The sequence below is a fragment of the Aptenodytes forsteri genome, unplaced genomic scaffold (genome assembly GCF_000699145.1).
Source record: "Aptenodytes forsteri isolate BGI_AS27 unplaced genomic scaffold, ASM69914v1 Scaffold349, whole genome shotgun sequence".
In the NCBI taxonomy this organism is placed as follows: Eukaryota; Metazoa; Chordata; class Aves; order Sphenisciformes; family Spheniscidae; genus Aptenodytes; species Aptenodytes forsteri.
Genome location: NW_008794452.1, coordinates 1,083,340 through 1,099,391, shown reverse-complemented (window position 1 = coordinate 1,099,391; position 16,052 = coordinate 1,083,340). Strand labels below are relative to the sequence as shown.

At 40.1% G+C, this 16,052-nt stretch overlaps 1 protein-coding gene across 1 annotated transcript in view; it reads left to right on the top strand.

The window, feature by feature from the left end:
* The first annotated feature begins 3,206 nt into the window (after window positions 1-3,206).
* The window catches only part of RHOBTB1 (Rho related BTB domain containing 1), a 51,731-nt gene continuing 38,885 nt past the window's right edge, over window positions 3,207-16,052 (top strand). Inside the window, exon 1 of the mRNA XM_009290508.2 lies at window positions 3,207-3,303. The gene's annotated coding sequence lies outside the window, so the exon portion shown is untranslated. The remainder of the gene's footprint in view (window positions 3,304-16,052) is intronic.

Sequence of the window (16,052 nt, the reverse complement as noted above, 5' to 3'; positions counted from 1 at the left end):
GAGGGCAGATCCTGACCGGAGCCCCCGGCTCCTCCGGGCCGCTGAGCGGGCCGCCGCGTCCCGCCCCGGGGGAGACCCGGCACCTGCCTGGCCCGACCTGGTGTCCCGTTCCCTTCCCCGGTAAGGCTAAAAATGCTGACAGCTCCCTTGGGTGTGCAGGCGCTCCCGCTGCAACGCTATTGAGCTATTAAATACCGTTAGATGTATTTATTATTTCTCTGGTTGAACACGGTGTAAATAGTGCACTGGGATACTTATCGCTATACCTGATACCACTTTTACTTGTTCGTGCAGAGGACTTCTTTATACGATTTATTCTGGCTACCCCCTCTTTTTGAAAACTCGATGGACAAAACTAAAATCTGTCCATATTTCTCTTTCTGGATATTGATCTGGCACATTCGCCATAAAAATTAAACTTTCCTCTCACATGGATTCTCCAGGCACTTTCTGAATGCACTTTGTTTGAAAAGCAATTTACTGAATTAATGTAGCATGCACAAAGATAACTTGAGTTGACGTACTAGCAAAGTAACATCTATTGCATGAGGGAAAAATGGAATATTCCTGCCCTTAGGTTCCTTTTTAATCTTAAATTATTAATGGCTCTCTGCATTACATGAATGAAATTTGCAATTGGTATGGAGTGCAAATGCATGTAGAGAACCGGATACAAGAGGAGCTGGTTATGAAGAAGGGTGTGTCTCCAAAAAGACTAGCAGGAGGATGAAGTTAGAGACCACCTTCTTTTCCTTACAGTTGTTGAGGACCTCTGGGGGAGAAGCAGTGGGCCGGACCCTGCCCTGTGGCAACAACTACGCGCTCCTCCCTTTCCCGCCCATTTAAAGGAAGCTCCTCACCTTGGAGAATTAGACCATATTAAGTACATCCCTCACTGAATTACTCTTTGTTCCAAGCGGCTTTAGTTTTCCCTCAGCTTACGGTGGCCTTACTGCATGTCCTGCAGACAGCACCATAGGGTGCTTGCTGTTGTGGGTGAGCAGGTTCAGGTAATGCCTGCCTGGGTGAGGAGCGGATGGGAGAGAGAAGGAATTGCGCTGCCACGGCCAGAACTGATGCTCTCTGGTGCAGGCACACAGGGTAAGAGTCGCATAAAGCCAGCTGTCTTTTCAGCTGTGAGCTCCTTAAGACTCAGATAAGGAAGCTGCACTTAAGGTTTAGCTGCTCTATTCTTCTGAGCGTAGGTCATCATCACAGAAATAGAAGATCTGCCTCCACTACCATGGGAGGGAAGATGTTTATAATTTGGAGTTGTAATCAGGCAGCACAATGCTAATTAAGATTAGAACCTTTCTTTTGAGGTCCCAAGTATCTTCAAAACCAGGAAGCGGAAGTAAGATTGAGGGGCAGGGGGATGGAGGCCAGAAACTTTTTTTCTGTGAAGTGGAGCTTTTAGGCTTATGCTTTAGTAATGATGAAAATCAGGTTTAACTACATTTCTATCTGTTTACACTCTTCAAACAACTGGTCTGACTTTACAGTGTAACAATTAAAGAAATCTCTCAGCAAGCAGGAGAGTCTCAATGTGGCCTTTAATAGGACAATAATGTAAATAATTAATGATTTCTGAAAAAGAATTATGAATGAGCTGGTGGAAGGGCTTTGCATGTCTGTTTGAGCATGAGGAGGATCTCGGTGTATCCGTGGAGGCCATGTCTGTGGATTTTAATGAGGGCAAAGCAGGGAAAGGCTGGTTGAAATGTATGAGATCTCAATGAAATAAAAACAGAGAAAGCTCTGAGTTTATGATCAGATAAACCAGATCCCTGATTTTTTTTTTTTTTGAAAAGGGATGTTCTGAAAGAAGCTGTAAATAACTTCTAATCTGCCATCAGTACTGAGGAAACAAATGAACAGTTATGAATGGCACAGTATCACATAAATAGGTATTTAAACAGTTTGAGAGCCCCTGTGTATGCTAATGCCACTATTTAATTCATTATTTGGGGGGTTGTTTCATTGTGGGATAAGGCTGTTATTTGTAGGGCTTACAAAGGGAGCTATGTGTGGAGGCTGTAAGGGCCTGCCTTGGAGAAAGTCAGGGTGAAGACAATAGAAAAGATGGTGAAAAGATTCTCAACAGTTGCAGCTGCATGAAACATGGCAGTTAAGGAAGACTGTTATGGTCTTTGCCACTAAAATGCTTATGGATAAGTAGCAAAGGTGCTTCTAGGGAAGGGAAGGACTTCTAGAGGGATATAAAGATCATGCCTCTAGCTCTAGTGTCAATTCCAGTGGCTTGTCTATTCCACAAAGGTGAAATGAGGTATTACTTCATTTTCTATGTTTGCCCTCACTGTTGTCTTGTGCAGGGTATCTACAGAAGGTGGATATTTCTGTGAGAAACTAACTTCAGTCCTAAATTCAACTCTTGAAATGTTGCTGATAAGGACGGAGAAATGCCTAGAAAAGCTAAGGAGGCCGCTAGTCTCTTCAGCTGAAGAATCTGCACTTCACTTCTGCTTTTCAAGCTAGCATGAAACCTCTGAAAGCTACTCGTGTCATTGAGCTTTGCTTTTAGGGCAGCATCTGAGGTGAAATCAATGTTGCTACCACCTTAGGTTCTTGGAAAACCTCAGCCTTGCTCCTGGATGGGAACCAAGCCACAGTAATGCAGACATTTTTCAAACCCAACAAAGCACTTCTATAATTAATTTCATTTGGGACCAAAGGTGGAAGCAACACAGAAGTCCCAGTTCATATGTCGTCAGGCTGTCAACTCATACTTTAGAGTCTTGTCACCTTCTTGAAGGTGGGCAAAAACCCCCTCCTCAGAGTCTGTTAGCTAACCTATGAAGAGCTGGTTAACTGTGATACAGCAGTGTTTGGTTCTGACACGTAAGGTGTTTTTTTTAATCTAAATCCAGAGGAAAATTATTCAAGAACAAGCTTTATTTGACAGAGCTGTGTCAATCTTCAGTTATGCTCAAAAGCTCATCTATCTACCCATGATTTCTTCAGTGCATTGGGGTGAACAGTTAGTATTTTAATGCACATATTCAATTTACCTGTTTGAAACTTTGAAAGACTGTTTTGTTGACCAAGCAGGCCTGTTTTACAATATAAAATGGATCATAAGAGATGTCTTTGGTATTGCATGTGTTGTAATTTTAGGTTGAAAATAGTAAGGTTTATTCTCTCTCTTTTTTTTTTTTTCCCTCCTTTCCCTCCTTTTCCCTTCAGGAACACCACAGTAAGAGACAGACATGAAATACCTTTAACGGAATTCTGCTTTTGATCAAGCTTTTAAAAATGGATATGAACATTGTTTTCTCCTGTGAGGTAAGTATTCCCAGGGAGGAAAAAAAAAAAAGAAAAAAAAAAAACAACAAAACACCTGACTCATTTCACTTAGTGTTCCCTGTCACCGCTGCTGTTCTGTCCAGAAGCTTTTGGTCAGGCATTTTAAAGTTATAGCATCTGTGACTTGGAGAACTTTGTACTGAAAGTCTTAACTGAAAAGTCCTAGAATTAATCCTTTCACTTACAGGATTAGTCAGCTTTGTTCTGATATTCCAGTAGATAAAAACAAACGTATAAAGGATCTGTGTTGTTGCAGTTAGTGTAATGGATGGCTTCTGCACATAGTAGCTTTTGACCCAATGTCAAGCTTTTCTTCAAAGCGTCAAAGAAATGGAAGCTGCTAAGTCTAATTTTCAAGAGTGAATACTTACATAGACTAACTGCAGATGCAGGAAATGAGTGAGATCCTGGGATGAAGAAAGAGCTTGTACCACAAATATGCAGGTACTCTTTCATGCAACCAGACAGCTTTCTCTGTTCCTGCTCTGTGCAGCCTAGGGAAAAGGTGGGGCTGTTGCCAGCCTGAATTACAGGTGCATATTAATAATGCTTTTGCCAAGTCCCACACCCAGATCTTCACAGGTTCATACAGTAAGCATGTAAGTTAGTAAAACCAAGTACATCTCCTTAATTTAGGTTCACAGGAAAATTCAGGTTGTAAGGAATCTCAGGAGGTCATATAGTCCAGCCCCCTGCTCAAATTTTGGACTAGTCAATGAAATTAGGTCGTTTTCACCCATTGGCCTTCCCAGTCTGCTACACGTTCAGAAGCATTAACAAAAGGTAGATTTATATCTTGCCATATATATTAAACGTACGTTATAATAATGCAGATAGGAACATAACATGCTACTAAAATTTGTCAGAAGGGAAAATATTTTAATTAAGACAGGATTGTACAAGAATGGTGTGTTTCTCTGCACAAAGGAAACAATAAATCTCTGATGTATTAATTTCTTGCAATTACAAATGAAACCTCTACAGGTCACGTAACAGAGTGACATGCTGCCAGTATTTTCAAGACGGGTTCCCTGTAAGAATGACCCCTTCCCAGGCATCTCTAGGGAATCTATTTATTTACTTTCTCATGTAAGCAAAATTGCTTTCTCATAATAAAGGGAAAGGAAGTGAACACGTTGCTTATCCTGCCTGATACATGTTACTGAAACATTTCCTCTGAAGTATAAATATTTGTTCATGGGAAAACATAGTGACAATGTGAATAAAAATAAGCATCTTGTCAGGAAGCTTAGGGAGCAATCTCTCCCCCGGGCTCTCAAAGTAAACACAAACCAAGTGTTCCCCGCCCATCATTATGTACTACCAAACAGAATGTTTTGTGAGCCCTAGGAGTAACTACTTCAGTGTTTTGTCCAGGGAGGCTTATACAAAGAAGGGGTTAATGCTGTCAGGAGAAAGAGATTTCAGCATGCAGAGCCTCATAGGAGGGTCATTGAAGTGAAGAGACACTTGGTTTACTTGGGATTTATGCTTATCTCAATGTGCCTTGAATCGATCCCTCAAAATTGGTAATTTAATAGCTTTGATAGTTATATTAGTAATTTAATGAGCCCCCTCCAGCACATCATCAAAGACAAACATATACTTTGTGAACAAAAATAGAAGTCATTTTATAGGTAATGCAGTTCCTGAAAGCCAGCATATAATATTACATGTATGCAGGTTGTGATGCTATGAATTATTTAATATACACTGAGAGTGATCTCAGCATCACAAAGTACTTATTAAGGCAAACAGCACACCTAAGAACCCCAATATCTCTCTTCACCTCTGCTCCCAGTGTCAAGCCTCACTTCCCAGCCTGATTTTCTGTCTCTAAATGAATTTCTGAGTAACGTGCATAGCGTGTAATGTAATTAAGTTACAGAATAACGTTCTTGGAAACTCGCTGTTTCCACACCAGTTTCCGTTGCTTGTGTGATTGTGTCTCACTTCTTGAAGAGAATATATCTGCAGGTCTGGATAAAAGTTAACTTACACATTATCATGTGCTTGAGTCAGAAAATGCTACATCTGTGGAAGGCACGTCTTTGTAGAGGTGTTATTTGCTCCTTAATATCCCGGTCACAGCTTATTTGCTTATGGGCTTCTGTGTCACTTGAGGCATTATGAGACAAGTAGTAGTAAATTTAGCTCTCTGGTTAAAGAAGCTACTGCTCTCTCAGAGATTATTTTCTCCACAGTCAGTGGAATAAAGTAGGTACATGTGTGTTAGCCGCTACAGCATGGAGTCTGGCAATTTAATTTAGCTGACTTCAGATAGGTAAAAACAAAGTTCTGGACTGTGCAAAACCAACTAGAGGTGTGTGTGTGAAACAGTAACCTTCAGTAGAATTAAATGTAGCAGAGCAAATTTTAAATTTTAAAACTGCTTGAGCTAGTTCTTTGCAAGCTTATGATTGCTTATGACTAAAGATTAGAAAATTGGGGGACCGCTGTGTGTCTGTGGTTGTGGTATGGGGGGAAAGGGCAGCGTTGCTGTTTGTTGCTTTTAATCTTTAAATTTATGTTCTCTAGCACTGTCTATCACAGACTGTTGAAATCCTGTACTAAGCACGTTTCTAACTTCATCGTGGGATTTCCTCTGCTTTTGGTAAAGGAGAATGAATGAGTCTCACAACACCTATGCACAATCAGGAAACACTTCTTTGTTATTGTTAGGTGGCAAATGAAGACAGAAACGATGCAGTTCTGAAATGTCCATTAATTCAGGGAGCTTAAGCAACAAGGTACCCAACACAAGAAATCCAAGTTGTGATATAAAAGCAGTGCTGTCACCCCAGAGCATCCTCTTGCCAACTGGAATTACCTGTGTCTCACACTTTTGGAAGCAAGGGCCTAGCACTCTCAAGATGAGGATTTGCAGCAATAAAAACATACTTAGTATGGTAACGGTACCTCAGCTTTAGGTACTTGCTTGTTTTCACCATGTTGTCAGTGGTGAAATGTGCTTCTATACGGGCTCCTAAATGGGCAGATGTTCCAATAACTGTCCTGAGCAACAGGTACCGTTTACACCTGAGACAGCTATATATGTTGTGGCCCTTATGACTATCCACGTTTCAGTTCTTGATTTATGGCTATTGCTTAACACTTGAACTCCTTAAAATTGGCTCTTCTATTTCAGAGACATGTTTTCAACTGTCATATGTGCTTAGGCATACATGTAGATTATTGGTCACTAAATAAAGAGGAAGGTTTCAAAAAATACTTCCCAGTCTTCTAAGGAAAATACCTGTGGGTCAGGCTTTTCTTGAGGCAATGCAACTGTTTCTATTGGATTTTCTCCAGGGGTGAATCTGGTTCTTTTACTCCTCCTTTTTTTGTGTGTTTGCAACAGTGGTTCCCACTGGCAGCACTATAATTAAGGAACTCTCAACATTTCTCTTACAATAATAGTACAATAGTATTTGAGTTGTAGTTCTGAATTTCAGCTAGAAGCCTAATGTAAAAAATAAGTGCTGTTCACCTGTTTTAAATTGGAATGGTGGAGAAATGTTTATCTTCTGTAACAGATATAGTTTAACAAAATTTTATAGGCAGTTGCTTCTGTAAATAATTCATACTTTTTCCCGCAAAAATATTTTGGAGATGAGTTGGTGGAGGCATTCAGTTCACTTGAGGCTTCTATAATGCTACAAAATGCACGCTGCTCTAGCACTTTTGCCAATATGTATGGGAGCAAATGAGATTAATACCTTTGTAGTTCTTCTTCTACCCTTACCCAGGAAAACGACTCTTGCCTGACCCAGAAAAGACTGTAAAGGGTTCTTTAAAAATAAAAAGCTACATGCCTTGATACTTTATTGAAAAACAAAAAAACCTGTTAGTAGAATTCATGATGCTTTGGCAAGCAATGAGTGCATGAGAAATTTCAAGGCACTGGAATACTTTTGATCTTGTTACAGCTCCCTGAATGCCTGATTAAGTTCAAAACCACTGCTGGTGGTTCTAGTTTGTTTTTAATTTTACAAAGGTAAATTCTGCTCCTGACATATTTAAATGCTGCAGTTATCTTTTTGTGTATGTGTAATTGGAAAGCGCTTTCTTTTTCTCCATACTTTGCAAATCACACAGTATACGTAGTAGCTTGAATCCTTTAAGCTCTCTGTCTTTTGCCTAATCTGTATTTCAAGCCTGTAAGGATACTTTGACAGCTCCTGGAGGTAGTATGTTCCACACCTTCTGTAAAAACTGCAAATATATGCAAGAAAGATGTGCTTTCATGGTTGATGGCTTTTGAATGGTAGCATTAAAAAAATAGAATCCTTTTTGGTAACTATTCCTAATAAACATCATTTGGGAAAGTCTCATCAAACAGCCTGTGGTGAAACATGCAAACTGTCTTCATTCCCTGCTTCTTAGACTTTGAATCGCTTGTGTGCATTTGCTTGTATGGATCACTTGTGTGCGTTCCTCTGCAGTTACCGTTATCCTTCAGCTACACAGTTTTGCTAGAATTTATAGAAAGTGTTTCAGGGGGAGAAAGATGTCCATCAGAACCAACCCTGGTAATATTCTTTCTGCATATAACCTAAGGTCTTGACTCATTGGGGAAACAAAAAAGTGGTAACTAGATTGCTTAGACATATTGAAGTAAACCGCTAAAAGAGGTGAGCAGTGTTTGGACAGTAGAAACCTTGTGTTGATATAATCCAGTCTAACCCCCTGAATTTAAGTTTGTGTTGCAAAAGTGCAGTCTTTGCAAGGCAGTCTGTGCTAGCATAACTAAATCATGTCATTAAATTGGTGTAAATGGTTGTAAGAGGCACAAGGTCTTACCTTCCTGGAAAACCTTTCCCTTTCAAAAAATGTATGGTTCAAAAGTAGAGAATGTGCAGATTGTAACAGGAGTTTCAGACTTAGAATTTGGATCTTGAATGATTAAAGCCATGGTGTTGCTACTGGGCAGAATCACAGTGTTCAAAATAAATGAAGAATTGTACTGTAATCTGGGGGGGGAAGGTGTAATCCAAACCAGTACATTCTTTGAACAACCTAGTGGAAAAAATATTAAAGTGATAGGTGTTTCTTTCAGCGCTGTTTTGTTTCAGCTACTTTAAGTTATATGTCTTCATCTTTCTAAGACATGCATGTTGCAGATAATTCTATGGACTTTTTCTTCTTGAATTATTATCTGAATTGAAGCTCAGAGGAGTCAATGGAAGCTTTTCCCCATCAGTTTCAGTAGGATTTAGATCAGGCTCTTAAACCATAATTGGGATCTTTTACTTTCGCGTCTAGCTAACTACGGGACAGAGGTGCAGAAGAGTAAGTTGTAGTTAATAAGGCGGTTTCTCAAAGATTAATGATGGTGAGATTAAGCTACCCTTGATTCTACTATTTAATCCTGCTCTGTTGGTTTGACACCCTATAAAGATCAGAATATAGCTGTTGGCTGCTGTTCTTGTATATAAGCAGCGGCTGAGAGACCAATAATACTAGTCTTTGGCAACTGTGAAAAAGGAGAGAAAATCCACTTTGCTTCTCTTCCCCTCACCACCCCTACCCTACACCTTCCAGTTCCTGTAGTTAGAGATCGGTGTTCAAGACTTGTCCTCGTGATCTCTTTACAGCACCAGTATAAGCAACTCAGAGCAGTAATGGCATGTCATTGCAGAGATCTCTATTTAGGTATTGCTCCTGTAGAATTTATGCAATCTTTGACCAATATTTCGGCTTCTAAAATTTGGTCTACATTTTGTATCCTTCTGCATATAAAGCTACTAGGCTTTTAATACATTAGGTGATTTTTACAAGCCTCAAAAGGCAGGGAGAGCATTTATAATGCTTTAAAGAACAAGAGCTGATCCATTTATATATGGCTTTTAAAGCTCAATAGCTCAGATCAAGAGTGAGAGGCAAAGACTGTGTTTGCCATTGAAAACCTCCTCTTGCAGTATAAAGGGGTTCCAAGATATCACTGTCTCTTTGAAACTCAGTACTCAGACAGAAGTGCATTTTGACTGATCTACATAGAGGAGGGACAGAGACCGACAGCTAGCCAGAAAGTCAGACAGACAAAATCTTCCCCAGCTGCCTGTTTGCTATGACTCTCATTTCATTCCACAAAGAAGTTCTTTCCATTCCATTAACATCTGATTAGATGGCAGAAACATTTTAAGAAACTGAACAGTTATGCAGGTGCTAACACTACAGGTGAGATAATTGGATGGACAGACATGAAATCGGTTCTTCACAGTGAGGATTTGCTCCTGGGATTAGCATTTCATATATGTGTGAATGTTGTCCTGTGAAGTGGCAATAAAGAGTTATTCTGGGCTGAAAATGTATTTCTGGTATGTCCCAGTCTGCGAACAGAGACAGTAGCTAGGGACAGAATTGTCAAGAAATTAGACTAATTCTTCTCATATTAGTCAAACTTTCACTGCTGCATTAAGTATGGCATTACCCTTAATTTTGGTTAGTGAGCTTTATAAAATATAACACTCCAATAGATTGCCATAAAGGGCAAATCATTGATTTTGAAGATGAATCTCCTGTACCTTGGAAAACCCCTTAATACTGGAAATATCTGATAAAGCAGGCATGCTTTGGGTAGTTGGGAAGAAGTCTTATGACACTTTGGTGCAATTACTTCCAGTTTCATTCCCTTGCCAAACAGCAAAATGACACACATTCAAGAAGAAATCCTCCTACTAGTCAGTTCCTCCCATTTAGCTTCTGTTTGGAACTGGTCTTGTAAGGTGATTAAATCTTTCTTACCCATGTTGTAGTTCTGAGGATCTAGAAGCAGGGAATATAGCAAATACAAGCTGTTGCAAACTTGTTACCGTTAAAAAAAAATTACACATCTAATATAAAACTGTGCTGTACAACAAATTCTTAATACAGCCTTGTCCTCTCTGGGTTGTGAATGCAGCGAGCCGTAACTCTGCCACTTCTTCCCTTGGGAGACATATATAACTGCTCAGCTGTTTCTCTTGCTGTTCTTCATATTAAGCCAAAATTTTATTTTGCTTAATTGTATCCTGGTATACCTAACTTTGCAAACTGGGACTATTCAAATGAATCCACTCCCTTTTAAGACCAGACTATGCAGCCTGTAGAAAGAGAAGTGCAGCAGCAAGGGCAGTAAGAGTGTTGTAAGGCTTTGTGAGAGAGACTGACAGCGCAAGTGAACAGGCTGAGACATACCTGAGTCAGCAGAGTGCCCTTCCAGCAACGAAGGCTAACCACATACTGGGCTGCGTTAGGATGAGTGTAGTGAGGAGGTCAATGGCAGTGATTATTCCCCTCTACTCAGCACTTGTGAGGCTGCATCTGAAGTACTGTATCCAGTTTCAGGCTTCACAGTACTGAAGAGAGATTGACCACCTGAAGAGAGTGTGATGAAGGGCCACTAATACAGTCGGGGACTGAAACACAAGATGTACACAGAGGGACTGAGGGAGCTGTTTATCTGGCCTGGTTCTAAGAGGGCATCTAATTACTATCTCAGGCGCCTAACAAGGGGTTATAAGGGAAACTAGACTCTTCTCACTGTTGCACAACAAAAGGACAAGAGGCAGCAGTCACAAGTAGCAGCATGGTGAATTCTCACTGGGTGAAAAGAAAAACATTTTCATAGTGAGTGGCTAAGCAATAGAACAGGCAGGTTGGAGACTCTGGACTTACCATCCTTGACCTGATCAAGCTTTGAAGTTAGCTGTGCATTGAGGAGGAGGTTGGACTAGATGACCTCCAGAGGCCCCTTCCCACCTAAATTGCGATTCTGTTGTGGGGTGCAGTGGGGAGAGCAGGGTCTTATAGTTAACGGTTAAATATGGAAGCGGGGAAGGCAAAAGCCAACATCCTACATGTGATAGACCAAAAACCAAAGCATTGTTGAAATATAACCCTCTGAAAAAGTGGTAGGTATCTAATTTTTATTCCAAATTACAAGTATTGGTGTTTTCCTTCTCTAGATAGTCCCTTTCTTGTTTACCCAGCTGTTTAAAATGTATGCATATATTAAGCATTTTATATCCCTCTGCTAGTGAAAAAGAATGTGGGAATACAATTCATAAGGTAAACAACTGGTGCTTTATATCATTCATAGAATGCTCTAATAAAATCTGGTGCATTGAAGGCTTCTTAAGTGATGATGGTCTTGCACTGTATTTAGGGTTTTTTTCAGTTATTCACTGAATGCTAACAAATAAATGCATAGTGGTCTATGTTAGTGTCTAATGCACACCATGAAGATATCGTTGTATATGTTACATGTCTCCATCTCTGAGAATCGAGACAATTGTGTGGGATAGTATGAAAAGGGATGCAACTGGCCGAATCAATTTGCACAGTTGGCTGAGAATAGATGTTGACATGACTAAATAGAAGCACCTTACGTGAAATGCTAAACTCTGTCCTTATTACACCAAAGAGAAAAAAAGACTGCGTACAATAGTTTTGGAAAGAAAGCTAATTTGAATGCATAAGCATTTGGCATGGGTACATTACAGCTCTGAATGCAAACCCATTATTCAACAACTTGAATTTTATTTCAATGTGTATAGAATATGCATTTACATAGGTTTTTTTCAAGGCATTTATTCTCTTTATGAATTTTTTATGGATAAAATCTAATGGAATATATACTAATCCATTACAGAAGTAGTTAGCAATGATTTTGATCTACCCACATAATTAAAGCCTCTAAGCCTAATTGTGGGGAAAAAGTAGACTTCAACGACAGGATCTGAGTAATTCTGATATTTCAATTCACATGCTGCCAGTTGGCTGAGACTATGTATATCACATACAATGGGTGGACGGTGAAGTCCATAACTGAAGTACCACATCTCCTTATTTTGGTTGTACATCATTCATTCATGTTCTTTTGTATTGTTGAAAGCAGGTTTCATGGACTGTAGAGAGCACCTTCTGTCCCTGTGAGATTGCCATATGCAACATGGAGCCCTTACGGGATAATTTAACTTTGTTTTACTTAATTCCTTGTGCATTTAAACTTATTTCCACTAACAATCTTTTAATCTTAACATGCTCTTAAAGTCTTCTAATATGAAGGGCCCCTGCATTCAGGGATAAGGGAGAGAGAGGAACTCTATTTTGTCCTGTACTACCAAGTTTCGGTCTTGGACTGTCCCAGGCTGCCTCTGCAACATCAGATCTGCCCTCTCTCAGTGCACACTCAAGCCCAGTCCTGTAACTGTCCATGCTGACTGTTGTCAGTGTGTGTAACGTCTTAGGAAACGGCGTTCATGCTTGGGTGTCACTACCTAAATCAGAGGGGAAATAATCTCCGTTGTCCTGAATTAAAAGCTTGAGTGGGTCCTCAGAGGGAGCAAGGGACCACATCGCTAGATTAATTTTTTGTTTTGTTTTGGTTTTTTTGTTTAAGGAGGCATCTATGATAGACCCTACCTAGACCTCTAATACAGGGAAGAACCCCTTGCTTCCACATGGCCTCAAGTCTGGATGGGTCTGGGACGTAGACTTCCTCAGAAGGCTGGTAAACAGTAATATAAAAACTAAACCCCAGATTTACCATGCTTAGACTATTATTCTTCTGCAGAAACAGCAGACAGATTATGATGGGCTGGTAAGAAGCATGGGCTAGTCCATTTCCTCCTCTTCTGGAACAGTTTTGACAAAGAAGCTGAAGTAAATGCTTATAGTCCCCTCTTCCTGCACCTCCTGTTATCCTTGATTGACATTTTTTCCACCTATCTACTCCTGAGCCTTTCTCTGGAGTCTCAGGAGTGCAGAGGATGGAAGGGCCTGAGGGCACTGAGCTTCAGCATTTCTGAGCTGGTAGAAAGCTCCCTAAGGAGTTCTGCTAACACTGCATGTTGGAGCAGCCTCTGAAGTTAAACTAACTCTCCAGACCCAGGAGGAGAAAGGTTATTTGTAAATTCAGTTACGGTTTATGCACAACTGATGTTCTCTCCTGATGTTTTTTAATCGTCTGAGAAATATATTCTCAAAAACAAAAGGTTAATTTAGCCCCAGAGTAACAAATAAGATGTTGGAGCATATGGGAATATATCTTTACATTTGCACTTCCAAATGCCTTTTGTGATTTAGCAAAACTAAAATAATTTTAAGTAGAATTCTCCATGGGTGTGAATGCATTTTTTAATTATTATTTTATTCTTTTTTATCCAGTTATTCTCTAAGTTGTGTGATAGTGTTAAAAAGCACATAACGGAGATGCAATGATGGGGCACACTTGGCAGCCCATAATCATGTTTTGGAAAGCTGTATGGACTTGGCAAAAGCAGACTGTAGTTAAATGCTAGCCATGGTCCAATCCCATGTCCTTTAGGATTGCTTGCAAAGATGGAACTTTTTTCCTTCTCCCTTTCCCTCTAGCTGTTATTCTCCCCTGAAAACAAACAAATAAAAAAGAAAAATCCAAGCTGGCTACCTGGAATGCTTAAACATCTAATTGAGTAAAGCTTTACCACGCATATATTTTTAATGCTTATGCAAAGTCCGTGGGAATACTTGTGGTTTATTACTGTGCTTTCTTGTATCAAAGCCTAGAAACTGTCAGTTGCTCTATACCCTATTAGAGATGCATTCCAGCCACTTCTCAAGGTGTGTCACTCAAGTTTATGGTCAAAACTCAACTGTTTGTTTAAAAGTTTGGGAAAACATAAATACGGTTCGATAGGATTATGTCTCAGAGAACAGACAGCTTCTAGCTGTCCTGGGGTTTTATTTTATACTTTGCTGGAAAAGCTGCAATCTGAATTATATAAAAAGTTATATGTTTGTGGTGGGAAAGCAGTGAATGGTAAAAGTTGCTGTAGATGGTCATTAAAATGGAAACTACATAGTAGCATGTAGCTGTTTCCACAGCTGCAGAAGCCTTCAGGCTCTGGGTACCCTTTGATGAAACAGGAAAAAGAAAGAGACACTTGAGACCTTTTCTTTATCCCCATCAAAAGCAAAGCCCCGTTTCTCTTTTTCCCATTTTAACCACCTTACTAATCTTTGTCATTGCTGTATTCTGCTAAATTTACTGTTGTGCACTGCAAAGAACACTTTCTCCCTTCTTCCTGCCCTCTTCCTTTATTCCTGTAGAAAAACTCTGTAACAAGCTTGCAAGCGGATCTAAAGGTTGGGGTTTTTATTGCAGTCCAACACTTCTTGAGTCAGGATCAGAGCAGGTCTGGTTGCTTTGTATCAGTTTTCTCCCACATGATGCTAACTTACCTGTTCTGACAGTAACATTCACTCTGTTTGCAGCAGTGATAGTCTAGGTGTGTTTAATAGAGACATGGGGTTCTAGCTCTGTGATTTGTCTTCAGAAAGTGATAATTTAGACTGTAAAACAAAGGTACTGATAAGGAATTAAGATTTGCCATACTGAAAGAGTCCAGTAAAAGGAATACCCTTTTTATGACCCTGCCATTTTTTTATCACCCTGCTTTGCTCAGCCCCCTGAATTAAGTGGGATGAACCTGTGCCTTATTGTTTTCCTAAAAGTTGCGTGTCCTAGAAACAAGTGAATGCACAGGGATTGTTGTTCTTGCATAGAAGGAAAATTTTTAACTCTCATTTGTGGAGAAAAAATAGCTCATGTAGAGCTTGAAACGTAAAAAATGGAAGGTAATTATACTATAAATTTTAAATCTGTTGACTTTTTTTTTACTTTTTGTTGCCTGCATTATCAATTCGATATTTCTTTGATTGCAAGCAGATGTCTGAGTGAGAGTTGTTTTAGTTTCTGATGCATTTGTCTTGTCCATCCAAACTCTATGCAAACACACTTAATATTTGCAGTGATGCACATTGTTGTTCTCCACCTAATAGCCTCCTGTGCTATGAAGTTGCAAATTGTAATTTTTCCTGACATCAATGTACTCAATTGAAAATTGTTGCAGTCTGACCTGGTTAAGGTGAGCTTGGCTTCTGGGTATTTGAAAAATGTAAATAATTGACTATAACCAAATGCAGTTGGATGCTGTTAACCTGTTCTTGGTACTGTTAACTGTTATTGGAAGTGGTGTTTTTAAAACAACTTTATAACATGTTTTCCAAAAAATGACTGTATTATTGCTACAAGACTGTGCAATCTGTGAGTCCAGGTTGCTGTAAAAGAATATTTTCTTTCCAACAGTCACAGCTATGTCAAAAAAGTTCCCTTAGCTGTAGCCGTTGTGCCCATGCCCTGTACTGGTTAGTTACATTTTTGTTGATGTCACGTGGTAAATAGAAGGGCCGGAGGTCAGTGTTTTAGCAGGGAGCCTGGTCTGAATTGTGAGTGCTTTTCCCAGTTACAGGCAGGGCCTTGAGCCATTTTCACTGGTTAGAAAACTCCAAGTCTAGATGGTCAGCTTAAGAGAAGGGAGGGGGCTGTGGTTTAATTGTGTGTGTCTGTTTTGTGTGAAAGGTTCAAATATTAGTGAAAATTGAGAGGAGTAATTTCAAAACATAACAGCAGCCCCTGCATTAAGAAATTGCGGGCCCCATTTAGGGGATTATCCAGGGAGGCCTTCAGGACCTTTGCATTCTTTGGGCATACACAGTATTTATAGCGTGTATTTCTACGTGTGTGGGGGGGTATTCATTTATTTTTGATTAGTTTCGTGCCCGACCTCTTCCCGTGCGAGGCCGTGGCAGAAAGCCCCTCCCCTGTGTGCTAGTGCCGGGACGGAGAAGGAGGGTGCGCCCCTGGGCTGCCCCCCGCTTGCGGTTGCGCTTTCTGCGCTGCCGGCGGGCGCCGTGAGACG